This window comes from Orcinus orca, chromosome 14 (assembly GCF_937001465.1).
Source record: "Orcinus orca chromosome 14, mOrcOrc1.1, whole genome shotgun sequence".
In the NCBI taxonomy this organism is placed as follows: Eukaryota; Metazoa; Chordata; class Mammalia; order Artiodactyla; family Delphinidae; genus Orcinus; species Orcinus orca.
Genome location: NC_064572.1, coordinates 53,611,130 through 53,627,995, shown reverse-complemented (window position 1 = coordinate 53,627,995; position 16,866 = coordinate 53,611,130). Strand labels below are relative to the sequence as shown.

General features: G+C 40.4%; 1 protein-coding gene across 11 annotated transcripts in view; it reads right to left on the bottom strand.

Moving 5' to 3' along the window:
• STAMBPL1 (STAM binding protein like 1) overlaps positions 1 to 9,305 on the bottom strand; it is a 47,657-nt gene extending 38,352 nt beyond the window's left edge. For 2 of the 11 annotated variants that reach the window (XM_049696588.1, XM_049696587.1), the window contains exons 1-3: positions 8,707 to 9,299; positions 7,524 to 7,584; positions 859 to 7,052 (exon numbers count right to left, since the gene is read on the bottom strand). The gene's annotated coding sequence lies outside the window, so the exon portion shown is untranslated. Of the gene's footprint in view, positions 1 to 858; positions 7,491 to 7,523; positions 7,585 to 8,440; positions 8,659 to 8,706 lie in introns of those variants that run through there. The other 9 variants (XR_004476601.2, XM_033404815.2, XM_033404808.2 and 6 more) reach the window with 8 other exon arrangements.
• Positions 9,306 to 16,866: the final 7,561 nt, after the last annotated feature.

Below are 16,866 nucleotides of genomic sequence, written 5' to 3'. Positions count from 1 at the left end.
ACTCAGGAGACATGACAAAAAATGCCATGTGTGATCCTGTATGGGGTCCTGGACCAGAAGGAGGACACTGGTGAAATGTGAATAAGATCTGTAGATGAGACAATATAGTATTGTAACAATGTTAGTATCCTGATTTTGATAACTACCGTGATTATATTAACTGTTAATATTTGGGGAAACAGGTAAAAAGGATATACAGAAATTCTGTGTACTATTTTTGCAATTTTCTGGAATTCTGAAATTATTTTAAAATTAAATATTTTAAAAATGTTCAGTTAGTACCTTAACAATCCCTTCAACAAGTAAAATGACAACAAAAGGAAAAAAGTTTGCATCATATGCAACATATATAATATTGATTATGTCTAAACTATAGGGCATATTTGCAAAACAGTAAGAAAGAGATACAAAGTTGAATAAAAATCGGCAAATGGAATGAACACGTCATGAGAGAAATATAAATGGCTAAGCAGCACGTGAAAAATATTAATTTCACTAGTAATTAAGAAACTATGGATTTGAAATGGTATTTCCACTTATTTGATTGATAAAATTTACATGATTGGTCATACTTAATATTGATGAAGACTGGAAGAGAAATTGGCAATTAAAAAAAATAATACGATTCCTGTTGACCAAGCAATTCTAAGTTTCCCCCATAGACTGTCCTGCCCAAATAATACACTAATACACACACACACACACACACACACACACACTCTCACACACACACTTGCTCCCACTTTAGCATGGCTTAAAAATATTACAATTTTGGAAATTAAAATACACAGCCATCAAAAGGAGGTTATTTGAAATAAAGAATCTGTACAGGAAATGAAGCCATTAGAAAAGACTTACATCTATACGTGCTGAACCAGGAAGTTGTCCGCGTTACAGCATTAAGTGAAAAAAAAAGCAAGTTGTAAAAAGCATATAACGTATGACTCCCACATATGTATTTAATGTATGTTGGCATTTGCAAGAAAGGTATCTGAACAACATGCACTAGATTTTTCTCAGCTGTTCTCTCAAGGATGAAATCATGAAGGATTTCATATTTAACTTATTCATTTCGGTACAATTTGTTACAAGTATGTATCACTTCATTATGACAAATTATACTGTTTTTAAAGCCTATAAATTCTCAGTAGGTAGCTCCAGATTTGAAGCCTAGCCCTGCCAGTTTCTAGATGTGTGGATTTTGATCAATTACTCCCTGAGTCTGTTTCCCTTGTCTAACGTGAGACCCTTGCCTCACAACGTTATGAAGGTAGTGGTAGTTGAAACAGTTATTCAAGGGCTTTCTAAACCCAGAGAGGCTATCTGGCCTGATGACTGGGCAGCCTTGGTGTCACACCATAACATGCAGCTGCTGGAGAGCAGTTTATTGGCTATAGACCTTCAGGAAAACAGCACGGGAGAACACTGCTGCATGAACCCTTCAGTCAGTCCTGCCAAATTCAAAGCCCCAAGTGCTCACCCTGCTCCCTTCTGCCTTTCCTTAATCCTCTCTTCTGGACCACGTACCATGTGTCCCTAGCACAAGAGTAAGGTTTGTTTGCATCAGGTTAGTCCCCTGCTCAAAAAAGCAACTGATAACCTAGTGTCTACCCGAAGAGGTCTAAACACCCTTGCTGGCCCTCAGTGCTGTGCACTATTAGACTTTGCTTTCCACTGCTTCCCAATATAGAAGTCTTGCCCTACTTTTCTTTTTGATCAAACCCTCTCTGCCCTATCCCAACATCTGTCATTCAGAAGGAGGTGCAACATTCTTTCCTGCCAACTCTGTGGTTTTCTGATTTCTTCCACCTGAAAACAGGTATTAATAAGAAAATTAAACACAGTGTTGGGTGCCATTATAAAAACTCCAAGGCAGCCTTGATGGCTATGTTATTCCATAAAAATGTATATGAAAATCAGAGGAATAAATGCATCAAGCTTAAAAACAGAAGCACAAATTTGCATATAAAATTAGATTTAGCTCCTAAATACGTTTTTCTCTAAGTATGGTTTATTGACCACCTGCATCAGAATCCTCTGAAAAGGCTGTTAAAAGAAGGCTCCCAGGCCCCGCCCAAACTTACTGAATAATAACCTACGGGGGTGTCACGGAAGTGATTCTGGTTTTTTGAGACTAGTTTGAGATGCACTGCCCTAGTTACCTTTCTAAGTCTTTCAATAATATTACACTTGACAAAAGACAAAGAACCTTGATGCCATAAGAGTGTGATGGTCATTTACATTTCTTTCAAAAGCCACATTTGAATTTCTTGAACTTTTCAATACTTGGACAAAAAAAGTTCCACACCCACCAATGATTGTAAGTGATTTTCATCTTTTCTTTTTTCCTTAAAGTACTATATTGATTCAGTAAGGAGTTTCTCTGCCCCATTTTTACAAAAACAGGAACATATGAAGGATTTATTCCAGGCTTCTCTTTTCTAATCTCATTCCATCTACCACTTCCAATTGTTCCTCTTGTTAAAGAAAATTTATCCTGTGGAACAGTTTATAAACCAACCTCTCAAGGACAAAACAGATTGGAAAAGGAACTGAAGTCAATCTATCAGAAGATTGAAGCATGAACCCACAGGCATAAAGGCCTCTCCATATTTCTTCTCAGTGGTTGAAATGCATACTTCCGGTGTTAAAAGACAGGGCTCCAGCAACAGGTTAAATAAAATTATAGGGTCCTTAGATGAGCTGAATTTAAACTTGATCACCATCACTGACTGCAGTTTTCTTTATGCCTTTAATGAAAAGGTGCACAGTTGATTACTGTCCTAGCCACTCAAGTTTGAAGTAACACTCCCAAAAAAGACCCACAGTGGAGTTTCCCCGAGTACCTGCAAAGGCAAAACAGGCAGGCAGCGTTAACTGGGGACTGGAAGGGTTAAAAATGAGTCATCACTGGCCTCCTGTTTCCAATAAACCAGGGTCAAATCAAGTCAAGCAATCAAAATGAATAATTTGTGATGAGTCCCTGAACAGCTATCTCTTGTATGAGGCTGGGCTGAATCTTTGGTTCATTTACGGTGAAAGCACTGAAACCTAAGTATAGCAAAAGTTTAAAAACAAAAGACCAAATTCACCAAAACTCAAACTTAATCAAGTTTAAACTCACAAAATTTTAAAATAGTTCCTTTAAAAGAAACTGGACTTTAGTTAAATAATTATGAAATTTGCACAAAAGGGTAAAATCAAACAATGCAGACTGTATTTTTAAAAATGAGATTTAAAAAATTTTCCTCAACTGAATAGTATCTGTGAACTTTACACAAGACCAAGAAAATTTTTTGCCTCCTTAGAAAAAAATAATACTAGTTACAGATTTCTGAAATTTATTTATGAGAATAAAGAATTATAAGGACTAATGTAATGTTAAAATATTGAAATCAGTGATGATATACTCCTTGCTAAAGAAGTTCTGGAGGAATGCAGAATTTTTGATTCTTTGTTGCTACAGCAGTCTTCCCACCTATAATTAAAATCTGGCCTCTTTTTTTTTTTTTTTTTTTAATTGAGGTATAGTCGAAGTATAATATGTTAATGGCAGGTCCAATAATAAAAGCGCCTGGCCTTTTATAATTACACGTAATTATGTCAAGTCAAAGAACAGCTAAAATTTACTCTGCTTTTACTCTATAAAATATTCTGAATAAAAATGGTTATGAAATGTCATCATAACTTCACCATGGCTTCTGAATGGGAGATATATAAGACTCTGAGAGTGTGGACAAAGGTGGATGGCATAGAAGTTTTTCAGAATACTGATACCTTTCCAATAATATAATGTACACATAATTATTCGTAACATCTCTCTTCTCCAGTGATTCTTTACATCTAACGTAAATGTCTCCCTAATATGTGTTATACAGTATATATTATATTACATATAATATGTAGTATAATGTATATATTTTATAATACATACCTTATATATAATGTATACATTATATTATGTATACACGACATACACTGTATAAAATGCATCTAATATATATTATATAGCTAAATAATATTACATCACACAATATATATAAAACATATAATGTATATATTATACATTATATTAGGGAGACATATCCTGCTGCCTCCAGCGAAGGATCACTAGGTACAAGGAAAGATATTACAAATGAATATAATATGTATTGCATATGTCAACTGTTAGGCAAAAACAAAAAATAACCTACTTTTAAAGCATATGTGAAAACACAAATTGGACCCCTTCTTAAAGTATTTAATGAAACACATTTACAAAATACCCAAGCATCAAGGAAAAACAGCAAACGTTTTGTACAATAATCTGGGTACTAATTCTATCTATATAGGAGATGACAATCTCTGCAGTGGAAATGACTGGAGCCCTGGATCTCATTAGGACAAGCCCCCACTTTTCTCTCCCCAGTCAGTGTCCCCAGCACCTGGTATGTGATCAGGGATACACACAAGTTAGGCAAGCAAACACCGGAGTCGGATTGTCTGGGTTTGATGCCCAGCTCTATCACTCTATCCCAGCCTATGGCCCCGAGTGAATTACCTGGCCTTTTTGTGCCTCAATTTTTTAATCTGCAAAATGGCACCTATTCCATAAGGTTGTTTTATGAATTAATAACAATGGTAACAACTAATACATGTAGCAGTTAACCTTGTGCCAGACACTTCTCAGTACTTTTCATTTATACCTATTTATTCATTTAATCCTTCCCCAAACCTTATGAGACAGAAACTAATATCCCAATTGAAAGATGAAGAAACTGAAGCTCAGAGAAGTTAGTAACTTAATCAAGGACCCACAACTCGTAAATGGCAAAAAGAATTCATGTTCCCAACCACTCCATCACCCTTGAGATAACAAATGTAAAGGCTGAGTACAGTGCCTGGCATATAGCACATGTTTAATAACTAGTATTTATTAATAAGTATTTGTCAAACGTTTGCAAGATTCTGAGGTTACACCAGGGCTCGGCAGGAAAGAATGCTGTGATCAACTGGTGAGGTGTTCCGTGGATGTGGAATACGTGTGTGATCACACTATGCCCCAGGTTTACGATTCCTCTTCCACATAAAACAAAGAATCCTGATGTCTGGCTGTCTGAAGTTTTCCCTTCTTCATCTCAGTGTCTCTGGGATCTTATGTCAGGCTGTCATTATCTGACATCACATTTCACCTCCACTCTCTCCTTCTGTTAACCCACTCACTCCCCATCCAACTGCCAAAGTGCTCTTCCGAAAAGATGCTTTCATTACATACTCCTTTCAAGGAACCTACCTTGAATTGGCTACTTGATCTAAATCAAAATTCCACCCCCTTGCTTTCAAGGGACTTAATGAGACATGGAAGGAACATGCCTTTAACTCTAGTTCAAGGGCTCGGGTGCCTACTTATCAAATGAATACTTGATAAGAATGGCCATGTTTCATTATGCAGAGAATAGCAGTAGTGTTTGTGTTACTTCACAACAGTAATAAGCAATTTTTAAATTTTATTTATTTTGGACACCGCCCAACAGGAAAACCTTTTGAAATGTTTAAGGATCTCATTTGATTTTTATTCAGGATGAAACAAGCTTGATTGGAGGACAAAAAGGGAAGAATATCAGAGAAAAATCTGCATTATTATATGCACCATAATGTTAATATCCAGACAAATTTCAGTCAGCTTTCTAATCATTCATCCTGAAATTAGATCATGAATCATAATCACAGGGTAAACCTCCAATGACTGGGGACGTTAAGTCAGAACTATTTAAAAAAAAAAAAAAACGGAAGGCATAACACTCTTCATATTCAAGATCATACAATGCACTCATTTATTTTGAAAGGCTAGCTAGAGCTAATCAAAACATACGAATTACTGGTGTTTATATCAAGGGGCTGCTTTTAATAAATAGAAGTTACTAAGTAGCCAGTGGTCTGAATTAATGTCTGTAAGCCAACCACATCAATGGACAAACATAACATGGATTTAATTTAAAATTTAGAAAGAAAATCAAATATGAACTTTGAAGACTTAGCAATTTGCCAAAAGTTTAACTGGCTTTTCTACTCAACATGAGGAGATGAAGGATTGTACTAGAAGTTCGTCTAATTTGCTTAGAAATGCAACTAATTTCTGACAAAAGGCATATCCAGATGTAGCTACATCTAGATCGTTCCTGAGTTGAACATTACGATGTCAACTCAGGATTTCTGAATGTACACTCAACACATCCAACTGGACAATTCACATGTTCAGATAGCTGAAATAAGCAAGTCAGTAAGTACCAATACAGTGGTTTTTTCTTTGTTTGGTTTTGTTTTGTTTTAGCGGGATCGTTATTGTTCCTTCAGTTGAGGAAGTTGGTCTTAGTTGACTATATCAATTGGCTCCAATTTAATGTTTGATGTTTGATGATTCATATAAAGTTATGGCTAAAAATAATCAATACTAGAAGAGGTGATGTAGTAAGGTTGGGAAGATTCTAGAATTGGTATTCATTTAACAAATATTTAATGGGCAGCTGAGATCCATTAGCCCTCAGGGGTAGAGAACTGACTCTCACATTTTCAAGGATGACCATGAGTCATTTCTCGTAGTTTCAATTGAAGCTACTCCTAAAGCTTTCACAGGGGAGAGAAAAAAATGCTAGGATTAGACAGAATCACAAACCCAGTGGTTTATAAGTGTGTCTAATTGGTAAATGTATCCTCCCTGAAGGCACATGGCATTTTCTGGGCAGCATCTACTATTTCTTCTACCCCTCCGATCCTGAGCAAGAATTACCAGGTTTTGCTTCTCTATAAAAGGCAACCTCGCTCTCTGGATTGTAGCTGTAAGTAGTCTTGGGAAGAGTCCTTAAAGGAGGAATGTGATCGAACTGTGTTAAGACCTTTGTGCCGAAAGTAAACAGAGGTAACTATTACTAACAATTCTTTATTTTTTATCAGTCCTTCTCAGAAGCTAATCCCCAAAACAGTCTCCTCTCCAGGAAATAATCTCTCTGCTGAGGACACCCTTGGGACCACGATGCTCCCACTTCTCCCTCCAAGCCTTTCAATGGGAATGAGTCCTATAAAACAGAGCAAAAGTATGCAAGAAACTGGCCCTGAAGACCACAATATGGGTAAAGGACTTGGATTCTCTGCCTGCTGATTTAAATGGTGCTTATGTTACAAAAGACTGTAAGAAAACACGTTTCTTCTTAAAATTCCCAAGAACCAGCTAATACATAAATTACAGGTGAAGTAGTATGTTCAAGAGCAGATTCCCAAGAGGCAAGCAATTTGCTGTATACACGCTTGAACAGAAAACAAGCAGCCTGTTCATTTTCCAGGGAGATTCTAATAACATTTCATGCCTTTGAATGAAGATGTAATGGAGCAAACGGTAAACAAGAGGTACCTACTTCCCAGTGCCTTCCCAAAGGCACTGACTCAGTATTAAAAAGAAACATAGATATTTACAGTGTAGCTATAAAATGTCTACAATAATAGAGTCACAGAGTACATTTTTTATACGTATATATTTTAAAACAGAGTACCTTTTTGAAGTTCAATTTAGCATCCATCCCACAAACATAAGACTGCCAACTGAAACAAGATCTGGAAAAGCATAGAAGATAGTGGCTTAAACTCTGTGTAAAACAACCATAGAAAACTACTCCCCGAAACTTGAAACAGAAAATCAAACATTCACGTGTAATTGAACGGCTGGAACAAATCTGCCATATTGACCTTGACAGGGCCTTGAATCATGAGATCATAAATCAGCATCCTGGTGATATCCATTATAAACTTAGAAATGCCTTAAAACCTAAGACTTCATTTTATTCTCAGTGATTAGCAGGATGTTTGGAAAGCACTGTGCTCTCTGGAGCTTACTTTGAAAGATTCAAAGATTCGAACACCGATTTCCAGAAGGCCACCCCCAAGCCACCCAGACACTTAAGATTTTCTTCAATCCTCTCGATCAGGTTCTGTTTCCTGAATTACTTATTGTTTATTTATTTATTTTCAAATTTCAGTATTTACAGCACCTTAGGCTCTTGGCTATCAGCGGTGTGGCTTGTTTCAGAGAGTTCTGGAAAATTATGTTTTAGTGACATTCCACTTCTTTGTGTGTTTCATTAAAGGCTCTCCGTGAAGGCTTTTAAATTATTCAGGTGAGGGAAAATGCCTTATGAGTGGCTCATAAACGGCGTAACAGTAAGCATCATCTAGAAAGGCATGACACACGGTCCTGCAAGGACGCCTGTTTTTCCAACCGCCGCCCCTTCCCTCCCCACACCACGCACCCCCAAAGACAATGCGGGGGGTCTCTCTGAACGCCGACACCATCTCCGAGGCCGCACCCCAAGCCTAAACCAGAAACACCCGCGTGGAGGTAGATCACTGCGGGCGTCCCACCCTGCCCCCAGGAGCCACGGCTTCCTGCTTTCCCCATCAAGGTGAAACTAACCCCTCGGAGCCCGCTGGGGGGCGGACAGAGGCAACGCAGGTTGAGGCAGCCGACCGCAGGACTCGCAGGAAGGAAGTGAGCGGCCGCAAAGCGCATTTTCCTCCCGCGGAGCAAGCCCGGGACAGGACGTCGCCAGCGGAAGAGGGGCCGGCGCGCGCCAGGCCACCGGGCACACGCGTCCGCCGTGCACACTTGCCTGTGCCGGTGCGCGCACACACACACAGACACACACACACACGCGCGCGCGCGCGCGCGCGCCTACTCACCAGCAGCCCCTGATGTCCGGAGCCCGCGTGGGATGGCGACTGCAGCGGCTGTCCCCGCGCCTGCCGTGTGGCCTTGGCATCCGTCTGGCCGCTGCAGCCCGGGCCGCGGTGGCTTTTGCTAGAAGGCACTGCAGTAGGGTGATAGGGCACCCAGCGAGCAGGCGCCTGCTCCCTTCACTCTGCCGACCCTCCTCCGCTTCTCTGCGGACTGATGGACCTTTGCTACCTTCACTCGTTTGGCTTCTGTGCGTTCCTCTCTTCCTCCTCCCCTTCGCTGCCGTAGCTCCCCAGCGCCCAGCGCAGAGAGCTCCCTCGAAAACCCACGCGCAGGCCTGGCGATCCCGAGCCTGCAGCAGCCGTCCCTGATGCCGCCGCCGCCGCAGGAAAATAAACTGTCACTGCGATGGTCCCGGCCTCCTCTGCCCCGGCCCCTGGGTGCCGCCTCCGCCTCTGCCTCCGCCCCTTCCTCGGCGGCGGCCTCCCGTGTTCCGCAGAAAACGCTCGCGGGTGGAAGCAGGTCCCCGCGGTTCGGCCTAGAGCGAATGTGAAACAATCGGGTGCGACTCTCTCTTCTGAAACCCTGCCCGTCCCCTTCTCAGCCCAGAACCACGTGAACTCTCATTTCGCTCCACCATCAGTTTCACTGAGGGGGACCAGAGTGGGTGCCTTTTAAGTGCACACGTGAGGTGATACAGCTGGATTTGACCGTGAACTCGCATCGCAGTCAGAGGAAGGATAGGGATTTCGTGAAAATCCCACTTACACCGTATTAGGAATTCCACCTTGCGATTTATCCATAACCCCCCACACACCGTGAAACAGTTTAGTCCTCTTCCCCTCTCCCCGCTCTGTGTCCTGGGGTAACGCAGGCTATTATGATATCTTTGGGATATTATATTATTATCATGTGCAGTATATTTTTAGTATGGTCCTGGCACTGAGCCAGGCACTCTACATGAAATCTTATTTCATCCCCTCCACAGCCCTTATAAAGGGTACTCTTACTTTTCCCATGACTGAGGCACAGAGGAGCAAGGTAATTTGTCCCAGGTGACCCACCTGGAAAGTTGTAGAAGTTAAGATTTAAATTCTGATCAGACACCAAAGGCTATTCCTATTGGCTTTTAATGTGTAAATCTCTGAATGTGTAAACATTATACAAACACTACTACTTCTGAGTGAAATGCAGACTTTTTTTTACTTTTTCTGAGTTTGGTTGGGAGGTTACTTCCAAGAGAGGGAAGTGACTGCAGAGAGAGGAAATGGAACATGAACTTTTTCTAACCTGCTTTTCTTCAGGAGACCAAACTTCTAGCCCTGGTTCTGTCACCAAATGAGCTGTTTGGCCTAAGGCATTTCACCCTCTTAGGCCTCATCTCCCTGCACTGGTTTTTGAAATGGAGAGGTCTGGCTATTACAGGCAGCCTGCAGCCTTGATTTTTAAGAAGCAGTGGTATCATTGTTTTTTCTAATTTTGAATTTGAGTCTAAATTTTAACAAAAATTCAGACTTTGGGCATGTGCTGGAAAGTTGGAAGGACTGGCAACTTTTGCTTCATGGTGGGTTCTAGCAGCCATCAGCTAGAACTAAGTAGTAGGTGTATCCTTTAGACTGGGAAGATGCTCTTCAGTTTTCCCCAGTTCCCACCACTCCTATATGCCCCATCCCCTGACATTGAGGATATGGTAGACTTTTGAGTGTGTAGTTCAGAACTAGATAATCTCATGACCTACTAGACAATCTAAAATTCAGTGATAATTAAGAAGATTAATCAGGGGCTTCCCCAGTGGCCCAGTGGTAAAGAATCCACCTTCCAATGCAAGGGAGGCGAGTTAGATCCCTGGTTGGGGAACTAAGATCCCACATGCTGCAGGGCAACTAAGCCTGCATGCCACAACTACTGAGCCTGCACGCCTCAACTAGAGAGACCACGTGCTGCAAAACTACAGAGCCCACATGCTCTGGAGCCTGCGTGCCACAACTAGAGAGAGAAAAACACGCATGCCACAACTAGAGAGAAGCCCGTGTGCTGCAACGAAAGGTCCCATGTGCAGCAATGAAGATCCCGCGTGCAGCAACTAAGACCCCAGGCAGCCAAAAAAAAAAAAAAAAAAAGATTAATCAGATTCCTAAAAAGTATTATGAAACAAAGAATGCACATAAATATTTATAGTGGTCATTGATCATAGTCTTGTTGCCTAGAATCCCAAACTCTCATAAAAGGCAAAATAGCTCAGCACTCACTGTCTCCTCCCCTTAGCAGCTAGCATCATGGGACCTAAGTTCAGCCAATCAGAGTCTCCTACCCAAGTCTCTGAATCTGCAGTCTGATTCAAAGGGACCTTTTAGAAATAATACCATTATCTGTGGAGTAGCTGTCGTGCCCATAGACAGCAGTGCCAGCAGTCAGAGGTGGGACTGTCCAATGGCAGTACCAGTGGTGTCCTAAGTGGGCTGCTTGGGTGGTGTGGCCTGTTCTGATTCCAGCTACCAAGCTGCCCTGCCTGTTTCATGAGCCGGATTCTCCAACCTTTCTGTCTCTTTGGTATTCTATGTAATGGCCTTCCAAGACATTTCTCTTCTGCTTAAGTTAACCAGAATTGGTTTTAGTGTTTGCCATGAGAACTCTGACACAGTGAGGTTGGGTTGATCCAAGCTCTGCCTCCCTTTCATTAACTGAATTAGTGAAAAGTGGGCACAGAAATATTTATACATCTTTTATCTTAGAGAATTTTAAAGTGTTCTATAATTTTGCTTGCACTTTTAAAGATTCTATTTCAATATAAATCCCTTTAAAAGATAGATTTTTTTTGCCTTTATCAATTATATTAACAAAGATTGTATATAAATAAACATTGCCCATCAATACTGGTGAGGATGCAATGAAATGAGCCCCCTCATCTGGTGGTATAATTTGGATACGCTGCCAGGGAAGGAATTTATCAGTATGTTAACAGAAGCTGTAAAATACACACATCCCTTTGCCCAAAGTAATTTCACTTCCAGGAAGCAATGTATCCTAAGGAAGTCTGAAATGAGGAATCAGATTTTTCCACTGGGATATTTATCACCAACTTTGGGCATTAGAGTTATGTTTATGATGAAGCTGCTTATGATACAATGTTAAATAAATAAGAACGATACAAAACTGCAAAAACATATAATCTCAAATAGGTAAAAACACAGGGAAAACATCTAGGAGAATTTATTAAAATTATCCCTAGAGATTTGTTATAGGCAATTATAATTGCCTTCTTTATACTTTACTGTAATTTAAATTTTCTATAAAGGGCATGATTTCATCTTCTTTAAGGAAAAAAAGATTTAATAATTAAAAATAAACAATATTGGAAGCCAGAAAAATATAAGGTTGTATCTATCACAGTGCCTCATTCAAAACAGGTACATAATAAATGTTTGAGAAAAGGACAAAGGTAGGAATAAAGAAGAGAGAGAGGAAAAAATGAAGGACACACTATTTCACAAAGAAGAGTGATGAATTAAGGGACTCCCCTGTCTTTTGTTTAGTTGATGGTACATATAGAAACAAGACATTACATTCTAAATTGCTTTATTAAGTAATGCTGCATTTGAGTATTTCCCAAATGTGATAAGTGGCAAAACATTAATACCTTTCTCACTGTATAAGTAACAGGGAGTCAGCACTCAGAATTTTCTCCCGTTCCACAACATCAGAGATAGATCTGTTCAGAGAAGCTGGATGAGCACAGGGTGCTGGTATTCAAGAAAAAGAGGCAACCTCTTGCCTCTGATTGGCCATCACATGGAGGTCTGCCACTCTCCTTGGGGCACCCAAAAGTCCACGAGTTTGGAGTAGTCTTTATTCTCCCCATCAGTCGACATCCTAAGAGAATCTTATTTGTTGGAACTGACAGTACCAGGAGAAAGTAGGCAGTGTTGAATTTACATTGATTGAGGAACTGAAATTAATTTGTACCCTCCTGTAATTGTTTGGTGTTTGCACATAAAATGGTGCTCCTTGGGGAAATAATCGCCCTTACAGGAGGTCCTTGCTGAGACCAGATGGACTGGAGTTCTTGTTCTTTGTTTCACAGATTTACAGTTTCCTGGCTCTGGATTATCTTTAAAATCAAGGGGGAAGGGCTTCCCTGGTGGCGCAGTGGTTGAGAGTCCGCCTGCCGATGCAGGGGACGCGGGTTCATGCGCCGGTCCGGGAAGATCCCACATGCCGCGGAGCAGCTGGGCCTGTGAGCCATGGCCGCTGAGCCTGCGCGTCCGGAGCCTGTGGTCCGCAACGGGAGAGGCCACAACAGTGAGAGGTCCGCGTACCGCCAAAAAAAAAAAAAAAAAATCAAGGGGGCGAATGAATTAAAATACCCAACTCATTCTATTAGAAGAAAAATTCATCTCATAGGTTGTGTACTTAAAAGCATGTACCTCAGAAATTACTATATTCTTAAAAACATGTGTTCTTAAAACTCTGGGGTTTGCTTTTGTTTATACCAATAATTCTCAAAGTATGGAAGTGACCCTTGAAATCTTTTCAGACAGTCAAAACTATCCAGTCTACTCAGCAAGGTCAAAACTGTTTTCATGAAAACACAAATCCATTCTTTGACTTTTTTTTTCATTCTCTCATGAGTTTGCAGTGGACTTTTCCAGAGCTACATGGATGATATCGCCACAGCTAGAATGCAGGTGCAAGTGTGAGAATCCAGTCATCTCTTATGAAGCCAGATGTGAAAGAGATTTGTAATAATATAAAGCTGTGCCAATTTTCTCACTAGTTTTTGTTGTGTCTGGGAAAAATATCATTATATTGTAATGGAAATGAGATGTTTAGTTTAACGTGTAATCAGTTTATTATTTTTAATAGATTGATAAATATTTTAAGTTTCTCTATATTATTTTCTAGTATAGTAAAAAATGGATAGATATAACTCACTTAAATGAAAGCTCTCTAGAGTCCATGATAGTTTTTAAGATTAAGACTGTATAGGTGCACACCTGAAACTAACACAACACTGTAAATCAACTATACTTCAATAAAAAATAAATTTAAAAGAAAAAGACTGGGGGCTTCCCTGGTGGCGCAGTGGTTGAGAGTCCGCCTGCCGATGCAGGGGACGCGGGTTCGTGCCCCGCTCCGGGAGGATCCGACATGCCGCGGAGCGGCGGGGCCCGTGCGTGAGCCATGGCCACTGAGCCTGTGCGTCCGGAGCCTATGCTCCGCAACGGGAGAGGCCACAACAGTGAGAGCCTCGCGTACCACACACACACACACAAAAATAATAATAATTTAAAAAAAGAAGAAGACTGTATAGAATCCTGAGACTAAAAAGTTTGCAAAAACCACTAATCTGTGCCATTAAGGAACTAATAAGCTCTGAATAACCTATTTTTTCCTCAAACCTCGTTGAGGAATTATAACTGTGGCAACTAGCCTGTGTCAGCAAATGCAGGAAGCAAGTGCTTCAAAAAATGGAAAGTGCAGGCACGTTTGACGTTTTCCACTCCTGAGATTTATTTTGCTGCTCTCTTCCTGTTAATTACTTAGGCTTGGAGAATTCTATGTCCATTATGTTCTCATATCCAGCATACTGGATATGAGGTGAGGTTTCAGAATTCCTGGAACCTCATCCCACTGAGCCTAGTGTTTCCATCAAAACGTGGGAATGTTGGCCATGTTACAAAGGTAGCTGGGAAGCTCTTAAGGTAGTTATGAACCTGATAAATATGAAAGCATTTTGGAAATTACAATGTGCTTTACAGATATAAGGCTTACTACTATTTAACATTTCAACAACCAGACAGACATTTGATGAAAATGTGAACTCTCTCTTCAGCTGACATTATTTAATCTCTTGGATTTAGGTACATAAGATATTGATAAATGCGGAACAAATAGTAGTAGCGTTTGGAGCAATAGATTTTTTTCTAAAGACCTTTTTTTGCAGTCTGACTTACAGATAAAAAGGATGTGTGGGGAGGGACAGACAGGTGGAGCGAGAGCGGGAAGGAGGTGATAGAAAAGCATCTGACCCTCACCCTCACTGTCAAAACATATACTGTGATGGTCACATCTCCCCTGGGGCTACTTCATGCAATAGAAATCCTTCTGTGGTAAGCTTTGACTATTATTTAACAGCTATTCAGTAGGTTTGAGCAGAAACAGTGCAAAACACACAAGATAGCACTGTACTTGTTATTTAAATTTAAAATGTCTTTGGTCAACAGAAAAAGAGTACCTTCTGTTTATAGAAAAATGTGCCCACTGGAGTTTTCACTGGACTGAATAATACCTTCCTAAAATACAACTATTAAACTTATCTATTGCTGTGTAAGCAAAGACATGACCTTTTCCAAGGACAAATAGTAAAAATAGCAGATCTCTAAATATACATTTAGGCATGTGCTGCTGGGCTTAAAGCTTAGGCTCATAATGTAGATAAACACTAATATCTTTGTCTGCTCGGGCTGCTGTGACAAAATACCACAGACTGGGTGGCTTAACAACAGAACTTTTTCTCATAGTTCTGGGAACTGGGAAGTTCATATCAAGGTTCTGGCCGACTGGGTTCCTGGTGAGAGCTCTCTTCCTGGCTTGCAGACACCCACCTTCTCACTGTGTCCTCATATGGGGGTAGAGGGGAGAAAGAAATCTCTCTCTCTCTTCCTCTTCTTATAAGACCACCAGTCCTGTAGGATTAGGACCCTACAATTATGACTTTATTTAACCTTAATCACTCCCTAAAAGTCCTGTCTTTAAGTACGGTCATATTGAGTCACATCTGGGGAGACCCAATTCAGTTGCTAGCAACCTATTTGCCGTTTGAAGTAAGTCCAAAATAGACCTTGAATGAAGCCACACAGTTTCATACAAGTCTCATCAAAACTGCAGGGTTCTTTGACTCCAAGGCACAAAATAATCATGACTCTGTCATTGTCATACACTCATTTATTCAGTTTCTCTGACTAAATGTCAAACTTTGCCATCACAGGTCACTCTGTCATAATCCATTATGTTTTCAGAGACTCGAATAAACACAAAACACACTCTGCCCTCCAAAAAGGGAAGGGAGAAATTCTAAGAGGTTGTTGTTATTGCCTTTCTTTGACTTAGTCATGTTTTTTTACTCAGAAAGATCTTTATCGTTCTTTGAGGTGGAAAATAGGGTACATTTTCCTGAAGAAGCAGAGTTTTCAAATTTGAGAATCAGAAGTTACCACAGATATCACCTAGTCCAACTTTCTTACTTCACAGAGGAGGAAACTGAGATCGTGAAAGTGACGTCGACTTGTCAAGGTCACTGTAGACTGCAGCACCACAGCCGCGTCTTGAGTCTGTTCCATTACAGTCAGGAAACGTGGTTAGCTCGCCACTAGCTAGTGTTGTTGGATTTTACCTTTACCGACTGTACATTCCTTTCCCAGACATGATGCCAATTGGTTCTCTGAACCCTGTGAAACCAGAAGGCCATATGTGAGGCCAGAGGGTAAAGGGTTATGCTTCTAGAAGGGGTACAATCTAAAAGTGTGGAGGACAGAAGACTGCAAATCTGCAAAACATATGACAGTAAGGGTCAGAATTAAAGTGGAACTCAAATGCCACATAGAAACAAATGGGTATCTGTTACATAGTATAAAGGATAAATGAATTTCTGAAATTGGATATGAAGTGGCAGGGTAGTTGAGCACAAAAAATGGGTACTTTTAGTTGGACAAATTGTAATCAAAGGCAAGTTGGTTAATTTCTCTAAGCCTCAGTTTCTTGATGGGTAAATATAATAGAATTTTTTTTTTCTTTTTTGGCTGCACCACAAGGCATGTGGGATCTTAGTTCCCAGACCAGGGATTGAACCCGCGCCCCCTGCAGTGGAAGCACAAAGTCTTAATCACTGGACAGCCAGGGAAGTCCCAATGGAATTCTTATGAAGAGTAAATAAAATCGTATCTTTAAAGCATCTAGCACTATGTGTAAGGCAGGAAGGGGTTGAAGGAGGTTTTGAAGCCTGGACTACAAAAAGAATGGTGTTATTGTTAACCTAAAGCAATAAAATAGCCAGTTATTTTTATGGTAAAACGGGTTTACTTGGGAGCAGCAAAGAATTGCAATTCAGGACATGCAGCTATGGCAAACCACATGCAAGTCTGATGAAGCAAAAGAGAGGAAACTCT